Here is a 19,706-nt window from a genome sequence, read left to right on the forward strand (position 1 = left end):
ATGTGTTTCGCGCTTTACGTCCGATTTATGGTCTACATAATCGACCAAGTGAGCAAACAATTAATGCGATTGTGACCAAGTTTCGCACTCAGTTTACTTTATTGGACATTAAACCAACCACACGAATGCGTACAGTGCGTACAGAAGAGAATATTGCGTCTGTTTCTGAGAGTGTTGCTGAAGACCGTGAAATGTCGATTCGTCGCCGTTCGCAGCAATTGGGTTTGTGTTATTCGACCACATGGTTCAATGCTAACAAACTTTTTGTTGCCAAAAATGGAAGAACTGAACTTGGTTGACATGTGGTTTCAACAAGATGGCGCTACATGCCACATAGCTCGCGATTCTATGGCCATTTTGAGGGAAAACTTCGGAGAACAATTCATCTCAAGGAATGGACCGGTAAGTTGGCCACCAAGATCATGCGATTTGACGCCTTTAGACTATTTTTTGTGGGGCTACGTCAAGTCTAAAGTCTACACAAATTAGCCAGTAACTATTCCAGCTTTGGAAGACAACATTTCCGAAAAAATTCGGGCTATTCCGGCCGAAATGCTCGAAAAAGTTACCCAAAATTGGACTTTCCGAATGGACCACCTAAGACGCAGCCGCGGTCAACATTTAAATGAAATTATCTTCAAAAAGTAAATGTCATGGACCAATCTAACGTTTCAAATAAAGAATCGATGAGATTTTGCAAATTTTATGCGTTTTTTTTTTAAAGTTCTCAAGCTCTTAAAAAATCACCGTTTATAATGGAAATAAAAAGAGCTGGCCTATAGCATTATGTGTCGGATTTGGACGGTAGTTGTGAGAAAAAATGTCTATGATTCCCTTGGTATTACGTACAGCTCTGGTATTATAGTCCAGTGTCCTTCGAAATTGTTATATTCACTCTACTAGATTTAAATAATATTGATAGTAAAGGAGATTTAATGTGTTAATAAAACTAAAAGTCCGTGTGCAAGCAACATACTTAAAGGCCGGTACAAGAATTTTCAATATTTTGAGTTATCGCAGACAAAATGTAGCCTCGATATTTTTCCTGCCTTGAACACTGTTGCTAAAAACGATGTTAAAAGGTTTTCGGAGTGAAATGGTATCTATAAACAAATTACAAGGGACATTTTTGGAGTGGGTTTTTGTTAGTGTACTAAAAATTTAATTCCCCTAAAGATCTTCTATACGACCCATTGTTAACTTCAAGTGCAATGTCATTCAATTTGTTGACCAAACGAAAGCATTCCCAATTGATTTTGCTTTCAGACTATCTAAGGTTGAAAAATAAATTGATTTTAAACATAAGTTTCTTGATGAATAAAAATTCCCAAGTTTAACTCTTATTATGAAAAATATATGCTTTTCAAAGTGACCCATTGAGTTCCTTTAAGGGATTTATACAGTCATGTCTGTTTTGGTACGTATCAAACTAATTTTCGTCTAGATCACTATTCTTAACCCTTTTTCCCCAAGAAGTCAACTACTTTTTGCTCAAAGTGATTTGGTTTTCTTCATGAAACCTTTAGAAGTTCTAGGTTTAAGAAGTTTATTATGCCCACACAAGCGGGAAGAAAACACCCAATCTATTCATAATGAGGGCTCAAGGGCAAGTAAATTTAATATAAAAGGCTTTTTTGTAAGACGCAATGATTATATACGTAAGTACCTATTATTGACTTATTTTTAAAACTGGTTTTGATAAGGACTAGATTTTTAATTTCCGGTTAGGTGCCTAGATATCTAACTATAAACTATTTATCTCAGGTATCCCAGATTATTGAATTTTAAACTTTTTGAAGAAGTCACATTTAAGAGATCTCATTTTTCTCAAAATTAAAAGCTCTTTAGAACTAGCAACATAGTTATAACAGAAGACCTTTATAGTATACCGGTTTCAACCTTTTGGAAACAAAATCTCGAAAAGAGTTTAAATAGGTATATCATTTATCTAATCCCTTTTCACTGCATTATTAGGTAGGTTATTAAATACAGTGTATCAAAATAAAACTCGTACAAAACATTTGTTTTTATGAGGTAGAAGAAATAAGTTTTATGGAATCTTTATATTTCAAAAACCAGATTTAGTAATTTTATAGTTTAAACAGTCACTCATGTATTTCTGAAGAAAGAGTTAGACAAATCTACTATTAAATTATCACAAGCAAGTTAAATTTTTTAAACTGCAATTACTGCAAGTTTTTTAAACATAAAATATTTGAGTCTGCACGAAATAGCCAGACAAAACTGCCAAACATCTATAGATGTGCGGAATCTGGTCATAATGTATTTTAGAATGGAAAGACAGACAATAGAAAATTAAAAAAAAAAAATTGTAATACAAAAAGTTTGATGATTTTGATGAATGGTGGATTATACGAAAAGTTAAGGAAATTCCCAAAATAAGTGTTGCCAAGCTGGTTGAAGAGACTAAAAAATATCTCAAAAGCTTGTCCAAAGAACATTTGAATTATCTGAAGAAAACAAGCATATTGAACGTGTAGACAGGAAGAAGCCCATTTTGAGTAAAAAGTGTTGCATTCGCTAAAATTGAACCCTTTTAAAGATTTTAACCATTGGAAGACATTTTTTTCACTCATGAAAGCAAATTGCTAAGCGTAAATCCAAGGAAGCGCTTAAAGAAAACTATTTAAGCATGGTGGCGGATAGGTAATGGTTTGGGGTTGTTCGGCAGCTTCAGGATTTAGGTTAAAGTGGCTGTTTGGATAAAGTAGGATGCACTTAGGCCATTTTAATGGCTCATTGTGATACAACATGGATCTTAATGCTTTCTTTTAAGCTCAATGAAACAAGTTTGAGTCCCTTACAAAACGTTAGAGGCTGATTATGTTAATACGATTTAGATCGTTATAGAAGAATTCTCCTAGGCAATTCTTGCGTTTTTGAGCAAGAGCATGGCATGTACAGAGAAGGTGAAGAACTGTTTCTTCCTCTTCCTCATCCATTCAGCTTCTGCAAGTCATTTGAGACTACGCTTAGTCACGTGGCTTGCTTTTCTTATTAGACAGTGACCGGTTATGACACCTATTATCGAGCTTATATGCGATCTGCTAAGAGATAGCAAGCACCTTGATCGCTTTAAATCTAGCATAGGCCAGATATTTTTTGCCACCTGAGTACCTGACGCGTGGTGATGTTATTTCACCTGGTGTTTGCCTTCTTCATAGGGTCTTCCATCAAATGTAGCTAAATGTAGCTATTGGTATGCTAGCAGTTGATAAACGTGGTAAAAAGGGTAGCTTCAGGAGTTGAAAATATACATTTCATCTATGTGATAATGGATCGTTACATATACCTGAACATATTAAATATAAACTTACATGAAAGTGCGGGCAAACTTGCAATTCTATTAAGATAATGATCAAAAGCACAAAGCCTACAAACAAAGTGCATACTTGGCTGTTGTAAAACTGTCCCTAAAGTGATTGGGACCCCAACGCAATCACCTAACGTCAACGTAATTGAAAATGTTTGGAGTTATTTGGAAGACTGGGTATGATCGCACCACGTTTCCAATAAAATTCATCTTAACCCGCCAATGGTGACCTACTGGTCTGTGAGACCGGGTTCGCGAAAAAATGCGAATAAATTTCTCCTCCGTTATTGGCGTTTGTTAAATTTGAATTTGTGTATTGTCATAACAGTCCTTCTGTTGATTTAATATCGTTGTTTTATTGTCAAGGAACATATATTTTAAAAAACGTGAAATATTGGTAACATATTTCGAAAAATCGTCAGTTGAAAAACCCGGTCCATGAGACCGGCGCGGCGTACCATTGATCAAAGTCAAATTTGCGTCACCAACGGCGGGTTAAAAAGGTGCTGCTGGAAGAATGGACAAAAATATCTCCTTATTGCAAACAATTGGTTAGATCTTTGACAGTGAAAGACAATAAGGCTCTACTCAAATAATTATTAAATAATTGTTTTGGTTAATTTTAATGTTGTGCGAGTTTACCTTTCTCAAGAATTTATTATAACTAAAATATTTTGAGTTACTAGTGTTTGAAAACAAAATTAGTTATTAGTGAAAAACTTTGATACACTGTACGTACTTCTAAAAATAGAAACTTAAATGTGCTGATAAAAAAACATTCTTAATACATATAAATAAATACGCCTTTAAAAAGGAAGGTAAAAAAACTGTAGCGAAAACTAAACCATTACCTCGATCACCGGTAAAAGATAAGAAAATTAATGATAAAATCAATTTGTCACTTTCTATGTAATTATTTTTTAATTTGGCGGGAACACAAAGCTACTCCAATTCTACTCGGAACTTACTAGTATAAATTTCACAACACTATCAATTTTTATCTAAAAATGCAAATACAAACAATAAACAGATAAACGAAAAAGGAAACAGCTGAAATCTTCACCTAATAATAATCCAAATCCAAAATCAAATCCATCAATTCCACAGGAAGGAAGTTGTAGGTATTTTTGTTTTGTCTTGTATGTAAGTAGGTATGTATGTAGATAGATTTGCCTATGTACTTCTTTGACACGTTATAATAGTGACGGTTGACGGTGTCTTTACTGTATGTCTGCTTATTCTCAATTCTGAATCTAAATTGTGAAAATTCTTCTTTTGGAGCTGATTCCTTCCTCCTGTCCTGTCCTGTCCTGAACTTCTGAACTTCACTCAACCGAAATCGCTGGTAAACAAAAACAAAATGCAAATAATAACAATAAACATGAGTGAGATGAGAGAAATTGCCAACAACGAAACGAACGAACGAAACTGCAGCAGTTTTTTATTTCATGACATGAACGATGAACCGCAAAGAAGAGTGTCAGTGTAGTTAGTGGAGAGCAGTGTGGTGTGTAGTTGTAGTTTGTCTGTTCTTTTTTTTAACATTAGTGAACCGTTTCGCTGATTTACAAGAACGAGACAGTTCTCAGTTTGTCATAATTTTAAAGTGCGTTTTGCTTTATTTTCCTTCACAAACTAGAACGAGACAGCTTTAATAATTTTCAAGATGGCCGAATATAATTGAAAAGAGCCAACACAATGTTCGTGTAATCTCCCAACATCTCTTTCTTTTCCATTGATGATTAGAAATCAACAATTTTGTGATTGTGTGAGAAATTAATGATGGCCGCCTCTACGCCGAAGAAGAAGGCGATGGTGATGACAGCGACGACAGCAGCGGCGACTACAGGCAACAACAACACAACACCTCTGCACAAACACTAGTTTACATCCCGTTTGAAGGGGAAATCTCAACGAAATTCACCACACTTGCTATTATCGTTCTTTTCCTTTTTTTTTGTCTTCTATTTTCTCATACACACAATATGATTTCTTATATACCCAACCCAACTATATACAAATTTGGCAGTATATAAATATTAAAATTCCCCCGGGTGAAGTCAGATTTTTGTTTCTAACTTTTTTTTTTATTTTTGTTAGACTTCATTTTCTTGCAACGTTGCCACATTTCTGAATATTCTACATACATACAGTACATCCAGTGATAGTTAAAAAATAAAAAAGTTTTGATATAAGGAAAATTATAAACTCCAACAACATCCATTCATACAGATAGATACGATACATAGGTACTGGTACACCAGCTGAGGCTCTGCTGGTGCTGCTACTGCTCTGAGGCAGACTTGTGAGTTGTTTTTCTGCATGGATTAAATTACTTTTTGCTGTTTTTTTACATTTTAATTTTTGCTGCTGGGCTGGCATTATTATTCATTCAATTATTTTTCTTCTTTCATAACAAATTTTTATTAGGGTGTCGTATATAACTACATACATATGTACATATATACCATAGGTAGGTACATATATATGAGTTTAATTACAATGCATGCAATTTTAAAATTTAGTTTTTATTTTGTTCTTTGTCGTTTTTATAGTTTGTTGGGATTTTTTTGTTTTATTTTTAAAATTAGAGCTCCTTGGGGGTGTTGTTTGTGATGTGCCTAAAGTATCCAGTTCATCATTTTATAGGACCAACACGAAGGACAACTCATTTTTTGTTCTGAGAATAGCTGAAATCTGTTCTTTTTTTAAAAGTGGAGATAAAAACATGGACCTATGCTATAGGTATAGGATTTGGTACGTAGTTTGACTGTTTCTGTATATGGCTCTAACTTCTTGAATCATTGTTGTTTATAGCTGAGAATCGCATAAATAATGAATTTAAATGAGTTTTGGTGCCCCCAAGGGTTCAGATTGGGTTTGTTCAGCTGTTACCTATCTTTGTAGTGAAGTGAAGTTTCCTTTGTTATTGTTTAATAAATCATAAGGAATTTCAGGTAGGTACGTGCACCTTGGTGAATCTCACCTATTTATTTAAATTTAAAAAAAAAACTCATAAGAAGCGGTATAACATATGCAGGTAGGTGCCTACATCATGCTAAAAATGTAAAATTCGCAAAAATAAAGATTGGTAGGTACCTATTACAATTATTTTTCAAGAAATGAAAAATTTAAATTTTTTTTAAATTCATATACCTACAGTACGTTCTCGATTAACGGAACTCCTCGATTTTCGCAACAGCTGAATTTTTATCATTATTGACGAAGTAATCGCAACTCTTAATAAAATGCAACTTGTCTATGTGTTTTCCGGCAAATTGTATTGCTATTCTCCAGCCAATGGACCAGAACGTTATAAATTTAACAAAATGGCATTCCAAAAAAAAAAGTCAATTGGCGTTCTTAGTTGGATGTGAGGGATTAGATCGTGAATTAAAAATCAAGGCATTTAACCTTCGAAATGCAATTTGGCTTCTATCCAAGGCATGAAATGTTGGAATGTGTTGATGGCCTCTCATAATGATTGGGAAGATGAGCTACCTTTGAGAACAGTTCGAGCTTAAATTAACAATAATCACGCGGTCGTAGAAAACATATCAACTCTCTTCAGTGAAGTTTCCGTCAACGAATCTATGTATTTTAAAATTCATCAAAACAAATTTTATCATTGATTTAATAGTTTGACTCGGAAGCTTATTTTTGCATACACTTTGCATAACATCAATTTTCTTGAAAAATAGCTAAAGAGACATCGAAAGTGCTTCAAGTTGAAAGAAGAGGGTATGTAAGCGTGCCTGATGTAAAGAAATCGCGACCTACAGTGCTTACTAGAAAAAGATGTGGAGCATTAGCAAGGCATCCGTCGCTTTAATAGAATGGAGATCCTAAGCCTAACGCTGAGATCGTTAAAAATTAGCTCGGTAGGCAATCTTTCTAAACGATGCAGTGGCGGCCAGCGCAAAGTCCAGACTTAAACCTTATAGAAAATGAATGGGCTCTTTTAGAAAAAAAGGAATGGGACAATTTGATCTTGCACCAAAAAACTTTTGACGAGCTTGGGTCGCGGATTGAGACTGAGAAAAATTAGTAGAAAGTATGCCAAACGAGTAGCTTCATTAAAGCGAATGGTCTTTGGACGAAATACTAAACTTTTAGTAGTGTGTATATTGATTGATAGATCATCATTTTGAATAAAAACATTTTATCCATGAAAGACTATTTAAGAGTCCCAGGTATGCTGATATACTTAAGTTAAAAAATAGAACTTCTTATGATATAGTTATAATTGAGGAAAAACTAAAATTTAGGTTCGTTAACCTTCCGATGCCAAGTGGGGTTACCCATCACCCCACCAATTTTGTTATAAAACCTCAAAAGAATACTTTTCTCAGTTTCTTTTAATGTAAATTCTCGATCTTTAATATAATTATAATAATTGATTTTCAGTTTCATTACTGTTTTTTTATAAAAGGTGATGGGACCATGCACAACAGCAAATGTAATTCACTAAGGCAAATAAGCTTTGCCTTCGGAAGGTCAACAATAAGTACTATCTATTTGTAATTAATTGTTTTAATAAGATTGGTATCTTGAAAATATCTTAGGTACCTACGTATGAAATAATTTGACAGAATTTGAAAATTGAATTCGAAGTTTTGAGATTTTATAAATGTAATAAAACAAAATTGTAATTCTAGTCTACATCCCTTTTTTGCTGAACGATGATTTTCTATAAGATTAAACAATATTAAATTTACTATTTTCAGCTCAAATAAAATATATTCCCGATTCTTTAATGGTTTGGTGAAAAAGGAAGAAAAAACTCAAATCTTGACAAACTTAAAGAAACATTTCTATACCGAGAAGGTGTTGATGTAGATACATACCTATGAGAAGAAGATGGAGGGTCCTACCCATAGTGATTGAAATAGGGTTAAACATATTTTTGTTAGCCACGTGGCATTTCTAAATTTTATATTCGTTACCAAATGGAATGCGAACTGCAGGTGATCTTCAAACACCACGATAAACGTCTAGAGTAATATTATTATTTGATGGTCATGGATTAGTCATTTGAAGATGCTAAAGAAGCCTTGTGCCTAAAACGCTTACAGGAAAACCTTATAATACAAAAAGTGGTTATTGGTGCTAAACTAGGAAAGAATCTTAAAGAATATTGAAATTTGAAAGTTTTTTGTTTATTTAGCACATTGGGAAACTGAGCAAATAGCAGATTTATTGACTAAACCTCTTAGGTTAGGTTAGGTTATAGTGGCTGTCCAAGATGGAAACGGATACAATTAGGCCAGTTTAATGGCCCATTGTGATACCACATGAATCTTGAGGCTTAATTCTAAGCTCAATGGAACCAGTTAGAGTCCCTTACGAAACGTGAGAGGCTGATTATACTGATATGATTTAGATCGTTTAGATCGTTAAAGAAGAATTCTCCTAGGTAATTCTTGCGTTTTCGAGCTAGAGCAGGGCATGTGCAGAGAAGATGAAGAACCGTTTCTTCCCCTTCATCGTCCATACAGCTTCTGCAAAAGTCATTTGAGAATACGCCTAGTCTCGTGGCGTGCTTTCCTATTAGACAGTGTCCGGTTATGACACCCATTATCGAGCTTATATGCGATCTGCTTAGAGAGAGCAAGCACCTTGAACGTTCTAAATCCAGTGTCGGCCAGATGTTTTTTGTGGCTTGACACGTGGTGATGTTGGTCCACCTGGTGCCTGCCCTCCACGCAGCTAAACTTCTTAATGGAGTTTGTTTTTAGGTTCTTCAAAAAAAAAAAAATTAGGCAAAGTTTAACGATTTCATTATTGAGAGGATTGTTTATTATTTTAATACATTTTCAATAGTTTTATAAAAAAAGGAGGATAATATCTAATGTATAAAGGAAAAATGAAGTAAACATCGAAGAAATCAATAGAAATTGAATACTCTAACGTAGGAGGTACTAGACTTTCTCGGTAATATTTTGAAATAGGAATAGAAAAGGAGGTACAAAATATGAACAAAATATTATTTGTTGTTTGCTTAACAAAAGTCATATATTTTAAAATATACTATGTAAGACCTTTTCTTACTATCTACAAGCTTTATTATGAGTCCAAAGAGAATATAAAATTACCTTGAAAACTTTTCCAACAAAATTATTTAAAAAAAAAAACACTTAAACCCTTAGAATTTATACTTTACTTTTACAGATGACAACACACATAGAAAATGTTGTATTCCTGCCACATTAACCTGTTACGGAGAAAATAATAAAAAGCAACTTTTACCTAAAAGCGCAGGGAATCTTACAGACAGAGTCCAACGATTGGTTGAAAAGTATACATACAAAAAAATTAAGTGTCAAAACACTGTTTATTTTAAAGATTTTGAAAATCTTGTACCAATAATTTAAATACTTAGCATGTTCCTATATTTCTGGGTTGGTATACAAAAATGGTTAGTTGCACTAATGTCTACTTCTTAAGTTAAGTATATGATCAAACTATTTTGGAATTGTAAAAATATATTACTCTTGTGATGCAGTTTTCTTGTTTTAAAGACTTTAATATTTTTATAAATAATCAAAACCCTGAGGTTTTAACAAACACGGTGGGTAAAACACGTTCACTTACATTACAAAACAATTACCTTGGTAAAATAAAATTAAGCAAAGTCAAGTGAACAACTGAACACAATACAACACAAGGCCAGCTGTTATTTGAATTTCAATGTCAAACTCAAAATAAAAGTTAGGTAGGCACACATAGACAGGAAATTAATTTTCTTTGCATGTGCGTAATGTGCGTACCTATGGAAGGGTCAAATGCTCATTAGGGTTCCTATTTTTTAGTTCAATTAAGGTGGGAATTATGTCAAATTTCTTACATCCTTACCTATAAAATTACCAAAAAACATTTTATGGAACAATTTGAAGTAAAACAGGAAGGGATATTATTTTTATAAAAGTTCTCAGGGAATACTATTGAAAAAAATCTAGATTTTCTAGACTAAATATGTATCTAAATTTTTTCAAACTACTAGACAACAAACTATGGAACTGTTACAAAATTATTTCACTTAAATTGACTATAAGATGCGAGTTTCTTGATGTAATATTCTAAATTAAATTAATTTCTTCTGGTTATTAAGAAAATAGTAATTTCTTCGTTTGGTCTTTCTCTGATATGAAAGAAGTCTTTTGACACAAGACACACAGTTATTTGCTTGAAAAGAATTCCAATTTTGGAACTTATAAACACTCTTCAATAATTTTTAATAGACTAATCGAATTTTAGTCTTGACATATTCGGTTTGAATCAAATTTAAACCAGTTAGTCCGTTTTTTTCTGGAAAGAGTAGGTATAAGGTTTGTCCAACAAGGACATGAAAACTTGTCCAATCGGGGAACGTATTTCGCTTCAAAAGGTCCATCGACTTATATTCATAAATCAGCTTTATCTTTTCGGTCTGAGAACTTTGTGGAAATGACTGATTTGGATCAGACTGATTTGTTACGGACCGACAGTATTATTTTCGACACTTTCGGCACCATCCTTTTAGCACGCCAAAATAACACAACAAATATTTTATGTAAACTACAATTTTTGCAGTAAACTTGATATTGCCTGTTTATTAGGACGGAAATAACGACCAAAAATTGGATTTAATGGCTCTTAATGGCCAAATCACAACCTCACGTTCGGTCGGGCCTGGCGTTTATGAGAGTTTGAGCGTTCGCAAAAGGCGCGAACCTTGCATTTGTGAAACGAAATTTAAACCTCGAGTGTTGAGTGTTGTTTACAAGGTAAGGTATACAATATTGAGTTTTTAATTTTTAGACATTTAACATAATTAATTTATAAAGAGATGGGTATGACCGATTTGGATGATCTTAATGACCTTCTTTCAATTACTTCAGTAAATGGGATACATATGTATATCCGGATTCAAGATTTTTGAAACAATATAATGAATGCATAAAAACAGAAATACACTTTTTTAACATAAATTTTAAAAAGAAAGTAAGTTAGTTACATATTTCTTATTTTGATTCAGTTTTCAACTATAAAAACAAAATGACTAAAAATTAAGTTTCAAAACGGTCGACAGAATTGATCTTATATTTACGATATTACGATGTAAAGCGGTCGCAATGATTAAGCTAACATTTCAGATTGCCTCATATAAGTGCATATTTTTTTTATTCAAAAAGTCAAAGCTCGACCAAACGAACGCCAGATTGTGGTTTGGCTATAAAGTTGCACTCACCGATTTTCAGATTTCGGTATGAGATTTGAATAATTATCAGACATTAATCACTCGTGTATTTTTCCATGATTAAAATGTTGGCTATATTAAATAAATTGTCTTTGATAGTTTAATGATTAGTAAAAGGGTGCGTTCAAAAATTAAATTCAAAGTTGTGAAGTCTTTTTAAAAACTAGGTATTTATAGGATCCTTTTTTTAAATTTTACAAATATTTAACCGGCTGCTAACATATGTTCTAAACTCGATCACATGGAAATTAGCTATGAGATGCTTTAGACTAAGCAATTACCTACGTTTCGAGTTTTTTTTTAAATACTGATATTTGCGTCTACGTGTTAAAGACAATGGGGCATATTCATAGTCATATTTTAAACACGAGTCTCTTTCAACTGGAGTCTAAATTTAACATCTAGGTTAGACAAAGCTGCTATCCATAAAGAATTCGACAGACCTGTTGAGTTAGAAAAAGGTTTAAGGTATATGTATTCTACTACTAATTTAGTACAATTTTACTTAAACATATACAAAATGGCTTGTAGAGGGGAACAAACTAAATTGAGTTAGCTGGAGAGCCAACTTTTTTGAAATCCTTTAAATTATTCGCTGGAGCTGTTATTTCTTTGAAGCATACAAATATAGGCAAACCTTTCATTGAATTTCAATCTTGAATATTTAAATGGTCAATCATAAACTTGACAGTTTTTTTTTCTCGAATAGAAACCTTTCATACAATTCGTCCTCATGTATTTCAAACTGTTCGATTTGGGTTAAGTAGAGCTTAGGTTATCTGTTGGTTGGTAGCATTCCAACATCCAGCAAAATATCAAAATATTGATATGTCTTTAGTATTTTGACATTTTTATTTTTGTTTTAAAATGTTCAAATAAAATGTCTCGCAACTTAATTTTTTAATAAGTTTGTTTATTTTTGACTTTTTATACATTTAAAAAACAGCTTAAATATAGGTTCCGTCTTTTGTTTTAAAATGGATTTGAATTGTCTATAAACAACATAAACTGAAGTTTAGTTAAAAAAAAAACACAATCAGAACTTATCAAAAACTATCAATAATTCCCATGAAATTGGATTTTGACGCAATTTACTAAGTCGCAATACATGCAGACACCTATAGGTAGCTATGTACATACATATGTAAGTGCCAACATTAAACTTCACGTCGAATTTTGTTGTCAAAAACAAGAATCGATTTAAAAATTGCTCTCGAATATTTGAAAACAAAAATGTCAACAATCTTTTTATTAAAGATACGCATAAAATTCCAATAAAAATCATATAACACAAAATCATGTTTCTTTCCCTTCTTGTCATCCATTTTATATATATTTTTTTTTTAATTTTTATTTCCCATACCGTATTTGTCGTTCCCTTCCAACTTTTTTTTCGTTCTTAACAAAAACATCGATAAAAAGGAAAATTCCTAGCAAAGTTTCAATGGAAATGGATACATATTAAGATATATGTAAGTATTGTAAGTACACTATACACATGTATGTATATACTTATAGATATAATAAAAAGTTTAATTGTATTCAAGTCCTTGGAGTTTCTTCCTGTTTTTCCTCCCTTTTCTCATTTCATTTCGACAGCTTGGTGTTTTTCTTTCTTTTGTTAGTGTAACCTCATTTTTTATGGACTTGAATCACTCTTTTCATCGTCGCCTTTGTCGTCGTGTCGGCCGTCATTTTCGTCAACAGTCGTCATAGTCATCGTCATCATGAACTGAACATGTGATGGCGTTCTTTTAGCAGAACAAGAATTGTGTAATCGAAGTCGAAGCTCAAGAAGCACCAATAATAATATGTATCAAAAAAGCAAACGAATGATCAAAAAACAATATGTATACATATATAAGTATAGTATATATCAAATAAAACCCAATTTCTTATGATAAAACGGTAGATATGTACATTTGATATAAACGGGGGCCTAAAGAGCATGGAATTCCACTCAACGTCCTCCTCATTTTTCTTATTCATTGGCAACACAATATAATAGAGTGAGGGAGAGGAGAGAAGAATAAAAAAAAGAAAGAAGAATAACAACAAGGAAACTCCCCAATCCCCATTGCCCTTCGTGACTACGTATATTTTAAACGTAACGTATACATTTGGCAGACAAAGCCATTTATTTTATTTTTATTATACCGTTATATGGCTCTAATAAAGGGCAAGTCATGTCGAGAAGGCCAAACTGAAATGAAAAAGAAGGACGAACAATACCCGACCCGAGGAGTCAGGACAGGGAGCAGAAACATACGTAGGTAGATGGTATGTTTACTCTTATAGTAAATAATATATACATTGTGGAGTATATAATAATCACGCACAAGGACAATGAATGCGAAAGACATCGCAAAAAAAAAAAGAAGAAACATCAGTTGGACGACCGACCGCCGCCGACGAAAAACCAAAAACAAGATAGAAATCGGAGGAAAATAAATAAGCAAAAAGAAAAACAAGCATCAGCTACTATTGTACAATAACTGCCTGGGTTGTCGTATGCAAAAGTACCTACATACACTCTCAACAAGAAGGAAAACCTCTTATAAGAGCAAGGCTACTAATTAACATTTTTATAAATATGTACAAAAATGCAGTCCACTTATTTCAATTTAGTTACAAAACTTCAAAATTTACTACAAGCAACAAAATTATTTCCTTTTTCTTATACTTTAATTCAGACTTTAGCAGGAACTTCGAAGTAACTTTACGAACAACTCCTTTGAACAAAATCGGACATAAATGTTCGAAACCATTGGTACTTATTTGGCTATGTAAAAGGGTTCCAAACTTTACAGTTCACACGCGCAAGACGAAGGTCACACTTTAAGTCCTCAATGCTGGACGAAAAAGAGAAGAGGGAGCTGTTACTAGACTAGTTTAAGGTGCAAGCTATTTTAAATTGGAGAATTGGTTTGAAAAGATGAATAATGAGCCTCACAAAAACAGTACAAAACATCCTTATCCGAATAGCTAAACGAGAATCACGCAATCGGTCGTACCGACTTTAACATATTGAATATAAACTGTTTACCAGTCTAAATCTAAATTTGTCATAGCGTTATTAACTTTAATTTACCTATCCTTATTATGAATTATTTTTTTTAGTATTCTGTTAACGTTTGTAAATCTTTCTTTCGTCATTCAATTTTTTCGTTAAAAATTTCGTTATTCTTTGTAAAGATCTACCGTGGCTATCACGGCACAATAAAGTTGAGTTTAAGCCAAGAAGGATTGTAAAAAAGCGATTTTGATTTAAAAGAGAAAACCTATAAGATACAAATCTGTTAAAACTACAGTCCAATTAAAACAGACTTTACAGAAAAAAATGAACTCTGATGTGGCAATATGAAATCTTACCTCAAGCTTTGTGCTTGCTTTAGATCGTAAATAACGTAAATACCTTGAGCTTAACGCCCGAATAAATATACATATCTATTTTCTATTTTGTGGTGCTTTGATAGATGACAACTGTATTGTCATTGCAATTTTGTTTGTTTTAATTTACAAGACTTATATACGTCCAAAGCTTGAGTATAACTCCCATATCTGGGCTGGTGCTCCTGCAACTTACTTAAGCCTCTTGGATAGTATTGAACGTAGAGCATTTAGATTGATTGGTGATATTACCATCATAAGATCATTTACGTCACTTGAACATCGTCGAAATGTTTCTTGTCTCACCCCTTTTTTACCGTTATTTTAATGGTTTATGCTCTAGAGAAATAGTCAGCTGCATTCCTCCCCTTAAACAGTTCAACCGTAATACTCGCGCTTCTAGGAATGCTCATCAATATACCCTCGAGCCCATCTTCGGTCGTACTGTCAAGTACAGAGATTCGTTCTTTAGCCGTACTATTCGAATGTGGAATGCCTTGCCACACTCTGTCTTTCCCAGCTATTGCAACATTTAGGAATTCAAAACCAATGTGCACCGACATCTCCTTTCAACCCCTCTCTCCCTTTCCTAGTGCTCACACTGTGTCTACATAATAAGGGTAATATATCCCCTTGAGTGTGCGCTAATTATAAAAAAAATTAAGAATGCTCGTATAGCAGCAGTGCCTTACTTTCTGTTGTTTAATTTATTAAACAAATAAATTAAAAAAATGTAAGTAAATTTAACCTTTACTAGGGACATGACATATTTATAACACTTTAAGGGACATGACGTCTAACAGGTCACTACTTCAAAATACGAAATTTGTCGAAATTTCAGGTGGAAACAGAATTAAATTAATTCAATCAATTTTTTTATATTAAATACTTAGAAAAAAAACTTTAACAGTTAGTCATTTTCAGGCTTAATTGACATGAGATCCTTTTTTCCATTTCAATAGACTATATATAAATCTTAAAATCTAATATTAAAAACAACAAAAAAAACACATGAACACCACTTCTGGAAACTAAAAATTAAAATTTTGACACCTGCTCACTTTAGCATACAATCATCAAGAATTTGCAAAACACGTAACGCCTGTGAGGCTAAACGTCATTAATTAATTACTTAAATGTTAAGTAAACTTTCTGCTCAACGCTCGATGTATTAAATTACTTTACGTTTTGCAAATTCTTATGACACATTATATCATGAAGCCTAAAGCCTGTCAAAAGCCCGACAGACTTAACGCGTGATTTTGGTAAAGCCATAACTATTTTAGGTAGGTCTTAAACATTTCATGAGAGTCGAAAGAAATAAAGAAGACCACTCACATTTCAATACTTAAAAATACATATTACTATCCGACAGCTCTGTCATATAATACATCAATTTACGTTATGCGAACGTATGGCGTATGGAATGAAAAGGACTTCTTAAGAATTCCATTAATTTTCTTTGCTTGTACTAACAACAACTTGAATGCAAAACAATCGCGGCTTTTATTTTCGAAAGTTTATTTGTTTGTTTCTTCTTTGTGAATATCTTTTTTTTTCACTTAAGATTCAGGCAAAACCATATACATAATGTATCTACATGGTACATGTTTCGAATGAGATGAGAATTGTTTGTTTTTAAGCAACTAGATACCTTCCGACCTATGTACATACATGAATTTCATTGTAGGTACATAACATTTTCTAGAAACAATTTTACAGATTAAATTTAGGTACATGTGTTTGTATATATGTATATGAATAAGGACTTACTTGTATCAATTTAAGTCAGGAGTATAAATTACCTGAGGTACCTTGGTACCTATCCACTAACTTTACTGGAATCGAGTTCTTAAAGAAGTAGACTGGGGACTACCTCAATATGTGCTTCGATAGAGAAATATAAAATGACGTGGGTCAATCCAAATGATTAATTGGGAGCTTCATAGATATAAACTTGGCTGCGCAAACCTTTGATTTGGAGATATCAAGGCTAAAACCTACATAAAAATAGTTGATTAAGTAGTAGGTATAGCCTTAGAGCTAAAATCTTTAACTACTCAAACATATTATTTTTCAGGGGACAAACAATCCTTTCGAATTTCAGGTAGGTACCATTTAATCTTAAGACCAAAGAAAACCAAGGATCGTTTCTACACCACCGCCGTTAAAGTTGCCTTACATTCATAACCAACTGCTATTACCTTAATCCAGGTTTTGATTTTGTTCATAATTGCTTTTCAATATTTTTTAGTTGAAACCAAATTGGAAGACATTTCGAATTTAGTAAACAGCAACAATATAAAACTATGCAATCCGAAGGAAATAGCAGAGATCATAATTAACATAAGTCAGTCAATTGAGGAAAATGCGTTAGCAGAATATAATGATTCTGATATATTTAAAATCTCTGTCAGTGATCCAAATGTTAACACTTCTGCTGTTTTCTAATATCAATGTTTTGTTTTTTGTAAGGCCAAGGATGGAACTTTTATATCAAATGAATATTGTTCAAAATCGTGCCGCCAAGAGGTATTACCAAGACAATCACAATATTTTAAATATCAGGCAAATTTAACTTTTAGTTTGGCGTTGGACCGTCATGCCGGAGGTCTTGGGTTCAATCTCTCCCTAATGTACCAACTAAAGTTTGTTTCACGGGTACTGCCTTTTGCAAGAATTGACAAAACCTTAAAGAGTAGTTCTTGGCATGAAAAGTGTTTCATTCGGCTTAAAAATGTAGGTCCACTCCATCACTGACAACATTACTCGAACACAGGATTGGTTGAGAGTTGTTAGTCACTAGACCCTAGTTCTCAAAGGACTGTTGCGCCGAAATCGAAATCGAGTCTTTAATTTTCAGACGTTGGTACGTTTGATACTCGATGGATGTGTTCGTAGAGTAGCGTCCAACATACAAAACACTATGAAGTCTTTTTGCCATTTTAAAACACAAGTTGAACTGCGATATTTCAATTTTTGTAGCGACTTCGTATCAACTGCAGTACGACTAATAAATATATAACAAGGCGCAAAAGCTTGTAGAGAAATTAGGGCCTTAAAACTCTCAAACATTCCAGTAAAAAAAACTTTAGATGGTACAGGAAGAGACGGAACCCAAGACCTCTGGGACATCCTTACGCACAAGCTAACCATCACGCCACGGGGAACACTGTAGTACAAATACTTTTCAGAATAAAACATAAAACCTATCTTTTAAAATTTTCAAAGCACGATAAAGATTAGAATGTTTAAATTCTACTTCTTATAGAATAGAATCTATCTTTGAGTTTTGTACGTCGTCGTTGTAATCTTTTTTAAAAATTAAATAAAAATACATCCCCATGTTCTGCATTTCACTTATTACGAATACACTTTTCGAAAGTGAATTTGGGTGTTCCACAATTCGTTATCGTGAATTGAATTTTCGAACATGCAAATGGATGTTCTGTTTTTCGGTTTGTTCCATTTTTTGAACGCATTCCTAATTTTAATTTTTTTAATTCTTCTTAATTGACCTTTGATAGCTTCCTTTTTGTAGGAATCGAAGGGTTGCAGCAAGTTTTTGAATTAAGGGAATCGATGAAGGTATTATAAAATGTTCTATACAAAAAAGCGTCTTTGCTTAATCTATAATTACTTTATTAATCAGAACAATTCTACATAATTTTCGCACACTTACATTGTGTCAGGTAAATCCAATATATTTGATTTGTCTCCCAAAATTCGTCTTCTTATTTTATCTCTTCAATTCTTCTTCCTTTTTTCACTTAAAATTGCCAATAATATTCAAAACAGCTACAGTTTTACTTCAGAAACAAAATAAAAATGGAGGATCTTTCAATTTTGACAGTTCGAAGCAATTTCGAAGTTTTCGAAATCGTTCGAATTGAAGAACATGTAATTTCATTTCACGTTAAGTTGAAAAGTGATTCACATTCGATCGAAATTCGTTACATGGCCGACAGTTTTGTTTTTATAAGTTGATTTGAATAAGCTCTTTAATTATAGGGAAATAGCCATAAGCCGAAATATTTGTTTGCTATTTTGCCAAAAGTAAGTATCAATATAATAAAGCGCAATTTGCACGCAAAGATCTACAAATAGTTTGACCATAATTTACGAACAAACCCCTCACCTACAGCTCTCTTCGTATTTCATTCAGCTTCAATTAAGAAAATGAAAAACATGAAAACAAATGAAACATAAATTATGCGATATTTCCTTTAAAATTGACCATTTCTGCATGTTCTGATCTGAATTTCAATAATTCTTTAAAATTTTGTTTTTATTATTCTGACAAATATTCAATTGTATCAACTTTCGATTACAGAAACCAGATAGCTGCAGAAAAGCAGCTAATGTTAAATATTTTCAAAGTGAAAAGCTAACTTTAAAAAAAAGTCCGCAAAAACGAGGAGATTGGTAATAATGTAAGGTTGCCAAGGTATTGAAATCCTGAATGGAAATATAATATTCAAAATCCGTGTATTGCTAAACTTTAACTTAACATAAAGCTTCAATAAAACCGATTGGAAATCCAAGATTTTGCGACCTAAGGGAAATTATTCGAGAAATGTTTGCTAGCATTGAAACTTTCATGTAAAGTAAATAGTAAATAGAAATAGTAACCTACCAACTAAATCTCCATTAAAATAAATAAAAAAGGCCGACGGCAGGTATACTTTCATCGAATCTTAATGCGTAAGATTAACAAACAATTAAAACCTTTAAAATCAGCTC

The 19,706-nt window shown here is 32.8% G+C and overlaps 1 protein-coding gene across 3 annotated transcripts in view; it reads right to left on the reverse strand.

Annotated features, from left to right (window-relative positions):
* LOC129945205 (uncharacterized) overlaps positions 1 to 19,706 on the reverse strand; it is a 198,597-nt gene that overhangs the window by 45,410 nt on the left and 133,481 nt on the right. The gene's annotated exons all lie outside the window — the stretch shown is intronic.

Source organism: Eupeodes corollae, chromosome 2 (genome assembly GCF_945859685.1).
Source record: "Eupeodes corollae chromosome 2, idEupCoro1.1, whole genome shotgun sequence".
Classification (NCBI taxonomy): Eukaryota; Metazoa; Arthropoda; class Insecta; order Diptera; family Syrphidae; genus Eupeodes; species Eupeodes corollae.